Source organism: Lathamus discolor, chromosome 3 (assembly GCF_037157495.1).
Source record: "Lathamus discolor isolate bLatDis1 chromosome 3, bLatDis1.hap1, whole genome shotgun sequence".
Taxonomy (NCBI): Eukaryota; Metazoa; Chordata; class Aves; order Psittaciformes; family Psittacidae; genus Lathamus; species Lathamus discolor.
In genome coordinates, this window is record NC_088886.1 from 51,458,881 (window position 1) to 51,467,216 (window position 8,336).

General features: G+C 44.2%; 1 protein-coding gene across 1 annotated transcript in view; it reads right to left on the minus strand.

Moving 5' to 3' along the window:
• The window catches only part of PAK2 (p21 (RAC1) activated kinase 2), a 44,115-nt gene extending 36,051 nt beyond the window's left edge, over positions 1-8,064 (minus strand). Inside the window, exon 1 of the mRNA XM_065675196.1 lies at positions 7,898-8,064. The gene's annotated coding sequence lies outside the window, so the exon portion shown is untranslated. The remainder of the gene's footprint in view (positions 1-7,897) is intronic.
• Positions 8,065-8,336: the final 272 nt, after the last annotated feature.

Consider the following 8,336-nt stretch of genomic DNA (forward strand, 5'->3'; position numbering starts at 1 on the left):
TACCTTTAGAAATGGTCAACTTTCCATGAGTTTTTCATCTAAGGGAAAATTTTCTCAGATCCTTTCAATTCTGTTAAGAAAACAGGAAGCAAATTTCAGTAAGCCATTTCAATAGAGTAAAATAGAGATAAGGATTTCTATTAAACTTGGCAACAAAGAGCCCACAAAATATCCTTTTGAGCAGTCACTTGCCATCACATTGGTCACTGGAAAACGGCCTATCATCCATCATTGACCAGGTATGTATGAGCACATAGGCAGCAAATGTGAAGCCCAGGAGAAAGCACTGATATTACCAGTACCTCATTTAGGAAACTAAAAACATGAACAAGAGAAAGGGGCAATTAAGACCTCAAACACTGAGGTTTACTGACAAGTTATTTGACAAAATGACAAAAACTTGAAGGGTTAGGAAGAGAAAGCTCTTTCAGCAGCACAGGAAACACAATCATTAATCAGAGTGGCATGGAACAAGAGTTACATCTGTTTTCAATCTTGACCAAGATCCTTGAAACAAAGATATTTCTCCAGTTCAGATGCAATCTTAAATTTAGAAAGCTGGCATCTCATTGTGGCCCATAGGCTTTGAAAGAATAAGGAAGTAAAGTACAATCATCACCCATCACTTCACCAAATAAGACCCAAGAGAAAAGTAGTGCCAAAGTACTAGAGCTCCAAGCTCTAGTACTATTGCTGTGGATGTGTTATCATTTAGGTTTATCAGGTGTCTTAACTTCTTCGATGAGTAATACTCAATCCAGTTTTACCAAGCATGAGTACGTTTGCTTGTGCTGCAAAAAAACTGTAAGACTGCCCAACACATACACAACAAGCCAAGGAGAATGAGAATTATGCCTCTCAGAAGTAAAATATTTTACAAGGCAATAATCATTAATAAGAAGACAAAAGATATCAGAACCAGTCATTAGAACACACAGCCCTGCTTGTGAAGAGAGCATCCAAACCAGCCATACTGAACTATTCTGAATTTTTGTTTTCCATTTCCAACAGCTACCTAGAAAAATAATCTACATAAAAAAATCTCAACACTGATCCAATCTAAAAAAAACCCCAAAACACAAAACCAGTACTGTACCACACATGTAAAATCCCTGCAAATAGGTCTAGAAGGGCTAGAAAGAAAAAGTGGCATTCACAAAAGCAGTGAGTCACAGAAATGCCAAGACATACTTCGGTTCCTGTGAAATAATCCTCATCCCACTGCCCTGCTATTTACTTTGCAACATGCCAGCAACAAAAATCAGGAGGAGTTACTTGCATCAATTTCCTGAGTGTGGCTGTCAAGGCCCTCTTTACCACTAAGAATTAATTTGTAAGCTTGGACATTAATATAAGAGTCTCAGCATGTTAACACCAGATTAACTGTTCCTGTTGCTAAACATCTTTGAAAACCCTGAACTCCACTTGCACCCTTGAGTAGAAAAAGCAAGATAACAGCATAAAAGACTAAGATTTCACACTTGGTGATGCTGTCCCAACTCTGAAAATTACACATTTCACATAACTCATGTTTGTAACAGTGACAGCGAGTATTTCACACATGGAAGGGGGGAACGTTAGGCACCTATTTTCTATGCAATAGAAAATGATGCTAGGATTTTGTGACGGGATGTACAAACACTCATTTGTTCACTTTTATGTTTGATCTGAAGCAACATTCCCAAAAGCTCAGAAACACACAAGAAAGACACAAAGCCAAACACGCAACTCTCCAGCTACTACAAACTGGGCCACTAGTATCAGATCACTGAGCAGAATTTTCAAGTCATGTTTAACATCAGTGATTCCCTTCCCATCAATTTAGTTCCCTAACCCAGATCACCACACTCAGGGATGCAGCGCTGCCAGATTATCAGAGTGGGTAGAAACAACTGGTTTGTGGCTGGGGAGAACAATACCCTTTCCTTTCCCCCTCTAACACAAATGGCTGTTTTCATGTTTACCTTGGTGTCAAATCAAGCAGCACCCCTATTTCTGGTCTAAATTAGTTGCAGTCAGGTGGACTTAATGTCAAGCACTCAGCTTACTTAACACTAGTATAAAACACTAAATATCCCATGAGCAATCAGCCTATTGACCTAACGTAAGCAAACAGCGTAACAGCCATCCAAGATCATGCAGGAAGTCAACCAGGTTCAGAAGAAGATTCAGCTAAGATCCAAATGTTTTGAAGTTGTCCAAGTTGATCACTAACCCTGTTGCTACATTCCGTATTCCTAAGCTACACAACCTGAAAACTAAAATCACATCCTTTATGCCACATGCGCATTTAGAATAACATTTCCATGGCCAAAAAGAGCACTTACAGACGTGTGCTGAGACTCTGCACGGATAACTGTTCTCACCATTTGGCCCCTTCTCCAGCGCCTTCAGGGAGCGTTTGCTATTGGCATTTTAGGCAGCCCGGATCTAGGCTGTCAGACGGATGTGACCTGCCTGTAGCAAGAGAGGGAGATCCTTTCTGTGACCTTCTAACTTCCAAAGAGGCCCTTTTCAGCAGCACCTGGAATTGGGCCAGAAATTGTTTTTCCTCAATTCTGACGTGCTGAGTCCTGGCAAAAAGGTCAAAAATACTTAATTCATTGTCTTATAAATTCCTGATCTGTCCAACAGTTTAAAACAGAATTAAAAGTTGAAAGACACTTTTCTCCTTTTAGCTTTTCAACAATGCTTTGGAATTTTAAAAGTTGTTCACTTTAAAGCATTAATTATTATTATTATTATTTATTTATTATTTAAAGCATTTATTTATTAAAAATAAAGCATTATTTGTTTTTACATCCTAAAGCAGATAATACCCCAACTGAAGTGTATTTCCAGTTCAGTCCCTTCTGATGAGCTATTTCCACAAGAAGCTGCCCAGCCAGCTTCTCTCTGAAGCCCAAATTCCCAGAAGACCCCTTTAAATGAGGATGGCCCTTTTGCAGTAGACAGGCAGTCCAAAAGATACCTGTTACCTAACACAGTTCTAGAAGGATTGTAAATAAAGAATACAACTTAAAGTATTACATTTGTTTCTAAAATAAACCTCATGCTGTTGGATAAAAGTCTAACTTCACTCATTAGAGAAGCAAGGGGAAAGCCTACATATGCTGACAGTTACGTACTCCTGTGGGTACACACTGAGTCAAACATCCAGCACCTAAACAGGAAGCAGAAAACTTGAAACGAAAAAAGGCTGACTTGGAAACTTTTTAGTGTATTTCCATTCCTTAATGCACCTGCCAGCTGCTCCCATTCTGGTTCACATTATGTTAAATCCCTTTCTTGACACAGTACACGACTTCTAAATCACACTCACCATTACCCTAACACATTGGTTCTTTCCTACAGCTGCTTTTCTTTGAAATGAAATGACAGAATTAGAAAGAATTAATCCTGTCTTACAGAAAAAACTCCTTTAGAGATAGGAAATGATTTTTGCTAATTGGCAGAGAGAACAGCCCTGACCAAAGAGTCAGATATATACAGTTGTTGCTAACAGGTAACCACGTGTCTTCCAGGACAACATGAAGTATTTCAGTAGCAAACTCATGCTTTTTAAGCATTCAACTTTGTGCAAACTTGTTATTGCTAGAGCTACACCAACACCAAGTCTGGGCTTAACTTATTTTGGGAAACAACGACCTATCTATTATATGAAGCACCCAATATTTTCTAGGAGTCTTAAAAATATTTCCCTAATAAGGTGTGTTCAAGTAAAACAATTCTAAGCACCAGTAAATTATTAGCAGCTGAAGCGAAGATTTTTTAAGAGCATTTTGACATTCATGAACATGTTAGATACATTCATGTGACAAAACAAAAAGAAATAAAAAGCATCAGCAATTTCTGAAGTGTTTTAATATACCATAACCTCAGCCTTTCAAAAGCATGAAGAATTCCTTTTGAATTCACAGATAGTGTTTAATCACCCCAAATTTAACAGCACAAATAAAACTCCTGTCAATTTTAAGGCATGTTCCTAACATGTACATCTCTGCCTGACCTGCCGCATGAGACACTTTCAAAGCCTGATTAATCCCCATTCCTAGCTGAGAAAATAGAAAGAAGCTGAGAAAATAGTATGATCAACTTAAAAAATACCTGGCAAGTCAGATACGGAATTGAGACCAAATCCAGTGCTTCCAGCTCTTAGTGACAGACATCACCCACTTAGTCAAAATAACAAGTACTAATGTGCGTATTGTCCAACTGAAGTAAAGCACAACTTCAGGTAAAATCATGCTCTGAGATCTGGCAAACCTTGAGTGGTGGAGTAAGGCCTGAAGACTTACATTAACAGAGAGCTCAATCTACAACTTGCAACATGGGCCCCAGCTAGGCAGGTCAGTAGGAGATCTCCTATTCTCAACTGAAAACATCTACCTTTTACCACGTGCACTTAAATGCAAATAAGAGCTTTCTAAAATCTTACAAGATCACAAGCTCAAGACACCATAATTCCTAACAGCAAAGCACAGTAAGAATCCTCAGGTCTTCTGGGAACCACGCAGTGTTTCCTTGCTAAAAGGTAACTGCCTTCAAAATCAGTGCCTTGCCTAAGGGGGGTTTCTTGCCCTTTGTCACGAGGCAAGTACCCTGGACTCCCTTCCTCTTCCCACTTACTGCCTACCATCCTCCTGCACGAGCATGGCTGCCCTCTCACCACACCAAGAGTCCAGAGCTTCCCTCTTGCTCACACACACTTGTGCACTCCTTCCCCTATGTCCTTGCTACACCAGAAAGTTGGAGAAAACGCTGATTTTTGCCTAAAAAAGTCCTGCAAATACTGAAAGCTTGCAGAAGATGCAGCCTTCTCCATGGTCAAACTGACCTTACCAAGAGGCAGAATCTACACAGCACCCAGTCAAGCACTGCATTAAGAGGACGGTATTGTTTCTGAGAATGGACCTAGTAGCTCAGCCTGGTACCCAAGTGCTGGGCACGATTCGTTACCTTTAACAGCACTGCACTTCACATAGCAAGTGGTAACCTCAACATTTATCACATTAAAACTTAACTGAAAATTTATTGTTACTACCACAGCAGGTACAGAAACCTTCCCAAGACAACATTCTGCAATCACAAAGCTCTCTCCAAGTTTTGAGCTAGACAGACAAATTTGATTTAGATTTAAGGAAGGAGGTGACTTCTTGGAAAGCTAAATACTGAGCTTGATGCAGCCTTTCTGAATCTCACCCCTAGTCCAAGAGAGTGCCCCTGGTTTCACAAGAACAGAGCAGAACTTATCATGGCAACTACATTTCTAGAAAAGGAAGGGAAAGCTCCACAACCACCTTCTTCTGGCAACTCAGCTGCCTTTTTCCAACTGCCAGCACAAATACATTAGGATGCACGCCAATACATGACGTCTGGCTGCTGCAGACCTTTCCTTCCCCTTGCTCACCCCATCATCTTGCCTCTGTTACCAATTCCTGGATGTTTTGGTGAGTCCACTCACTTTCAAAGCTTTCTGCCTGCATCTCAATTTCTGACCTCAGGACTTGCATCTCTGCTGGTGTTATCATTGGGCCTGGCCATCTAGAACAGTGTCTCTGTAACTAAGGGGTTGTTTTCAGAACAAATAGCTTTTTCTTTGTTGTAACTGCCACACAGACATGTCAATAGATGTGCATGTTGTAAGAAACAAGTGTATACTGGCACAAAACTCACAGAGAAGCTTCCAGTGCCCTAGAAACCTCCTAATGCAGAAAACGGGTAAAATGTAAAAGAAAAAAAAAAACCCACATAGTAAAGGGAAAAAAAAGCAACCAAGAAACAACCAAAACCCAACCAACAACCAAAACCAAATGACTGATGCAAGGACTCTGAAGCAGAAGTATCTTTTGTTAATAAAACACATAGATCTAGATTCGGATCCCCACGGCTTTTCACATCACCACAAGATCAAAAATCTGCAGCATCAATACCCTTAACACTTATTCTGAAGTTGCTGAGAAACCAAAGGTGCTTGAGTAATTTTTTTTCTTAAACACAACTGAAAGGCTGAGTTCAACAACACAGGCACACATGAGTTTTTAAAAGGATATATTTTAAAACAAGCACAGGATGTGACCTACCACATACAGGCAAAGCCTTCACCCATCCACTCCAGCATCCATCCCAGAGAGGGAACACAAGCAGGTGCCTCTGGAAAGAAGCTCCCCCACAGCTGGCCAAAGCACAAGCTTCAACCCAGTAAATGAGCCTACGACACACTGCGATGCTTGTCACACACCTCAGATCCACCAAAATACATTGCACTGTGTTAAAAAGTGCAAGATACATCCACAGAGGCATTATTCCCCATTTAACAGCCCATCAGTTTTGTTGTAACAACTACGTCAGCACATCCAACTTCCAACAACACAGATCTGTTACTTGTTCTCAAGCATTTATTTCTGTTCCGGCCTCAAGAACTGAAATATCCAACCAGTGAATTTTAGAGTAAGGGTTTTCCTTCCTCTAAAATATCACTCAGCCATTTTTTTTAAATGCTATTATTTTAAAGATTCTACTCAAAAACTCGTAACAGAAAGGCTTCGCCTTCTTACTTTTCTATGTTGCTTCTATTTCAGCCCATTAGTCTGTAAGAATGAAATCACTGATTCATCAGTTCTCTAGTAACATCAAAACTGCACCAGCTCATTTGGCTACACACGGGTATTTCTTAGCCTGCCTCTGCAGTATCTCTGCAAGTTAAATCACTTCCATCTCCTGAATGAAGGAGCTAGTCCCATTTTTTGTATGGGGGTACCACTCCAGAGCTCACATTGTGAGGACACTCCATACTGCAGTGTGGGTCCTAGACTTCCACAAGAGCAGCTCCCTTTTTTCAAGTATAAAAAAAGACAAAACCAGAGAAAGATGGAAATAAGAAAAATTAAAACCCCCACAATATGCTGTGTTTCAATTGCACCTAACATTGCTATTATTGCAAAACCTCCAAAATAACGAATATTAAAACGCTGCAGTATCTGGACTGTCTTCACTCACCCTAAGGCAGCAGATGAACCAACCGGTTTGTTTTGGCTACAGGCAAAGTGCAAGACTGCTCCTTGAAAGCCAGCTGGTGAACTCTCTGCTCCCAGACAAACCTTTGGGCAGCTGCTCCCACGTACCAGGCTAAAATCAACTTTGATTTCAGCTGCTCCCCGAAGAGCCTCTCATTAAGCAACTAAACCATCCAGCATGGCTTTGACTGAATAAGTACCAAAAGGGGTAACAAAAATAAAGCAGAAAACACACGGAGGAGAAAAAAAAAACCAAGCAGGTTTGGTGCACAAAGAGCAACAGCTTTGTAACTGGCACGAAAAGACGTGGGCCAATGGCAATCCAGGTACCAGAGCAAAGACAAGCGATCCATCCAACAACCTGCAGTGCCCGCATCGCCTGCACTCGCTGCACGGGACGGGTAAGGTTCCGCACTCTGCTTCGCTACTTAAACACCACCTTTCTTTCCGTAAGGGCTTGTAACAGCAATACCCGAACCGCTGCTTCCCCTCGGGGACTAACGAGGTTGTTTAACCACCCCCACAAGCACGAACAGCCCCCCACCCAGGCGGCGAGTCCCCTCAGGGAGGGCTCCTGGGGGCGCAGGGCTGAGGCGGGGCCCACCACGGTCCGCAGGAAGCCGGGGCCGAGCTCCGGCCCCGCACCGCCGCCCTGCTGCAAGCCAGACCAGGCGAGGCGCTCTCGGCCCGGCCGCCCTCGGTGCCTGGCGCGGCAGGGACAGCGGCCCCGCGCTGCCGGAAGCGCCGTGAAGGGGCAGCGGGGCTGGGGGGGGCTGAGAGGGAGAGAAGCCACCGCCCCGAGTTCGCCGCCCGCCTCAGGCCCGGCCCGACGGGCTCCACAAAGGGCGGAAGGCGCGGCAGGCAGGTGGGAGCGGACTCACCGGGCTGCGGCGGCGCCTGCCGCCTCGGAGGACGGACGGGCTGAGCGGGGCGCGACCGCCACTCGGCGCCTCTGCAATGGCGGCGGCGTCGGGACCCACCGAGGCGGCGGCGGCGGCAGGAGCCGGAGGGGAAGCGGAACCGCCGCGCGTGGCCACAGCCCGCGAGGGCGGGCGGGGGCGGGGCGACGCTCAGGTGACTACAACTCCCGGCGGGCACCGCGCCTGCGCCGGAAGCGGGTGTCGCCGGCGGGGTCCCGCTGCTCCGCTGCACAGCTGAGGGAGGGGAGCGGCTGTGGCGTCGCTGCTCGAGGCCTGCGTCCGCCCTCAGACGCCCAAGGCGGAGCAGCGCTGCTCTGGGGTCACGTCACTGAGCTTTACGTTCATAACTTTTGCGGTGGGCTGTAGCCAGCTGCAGGGCAGAAACCCACCAGACCAGAAA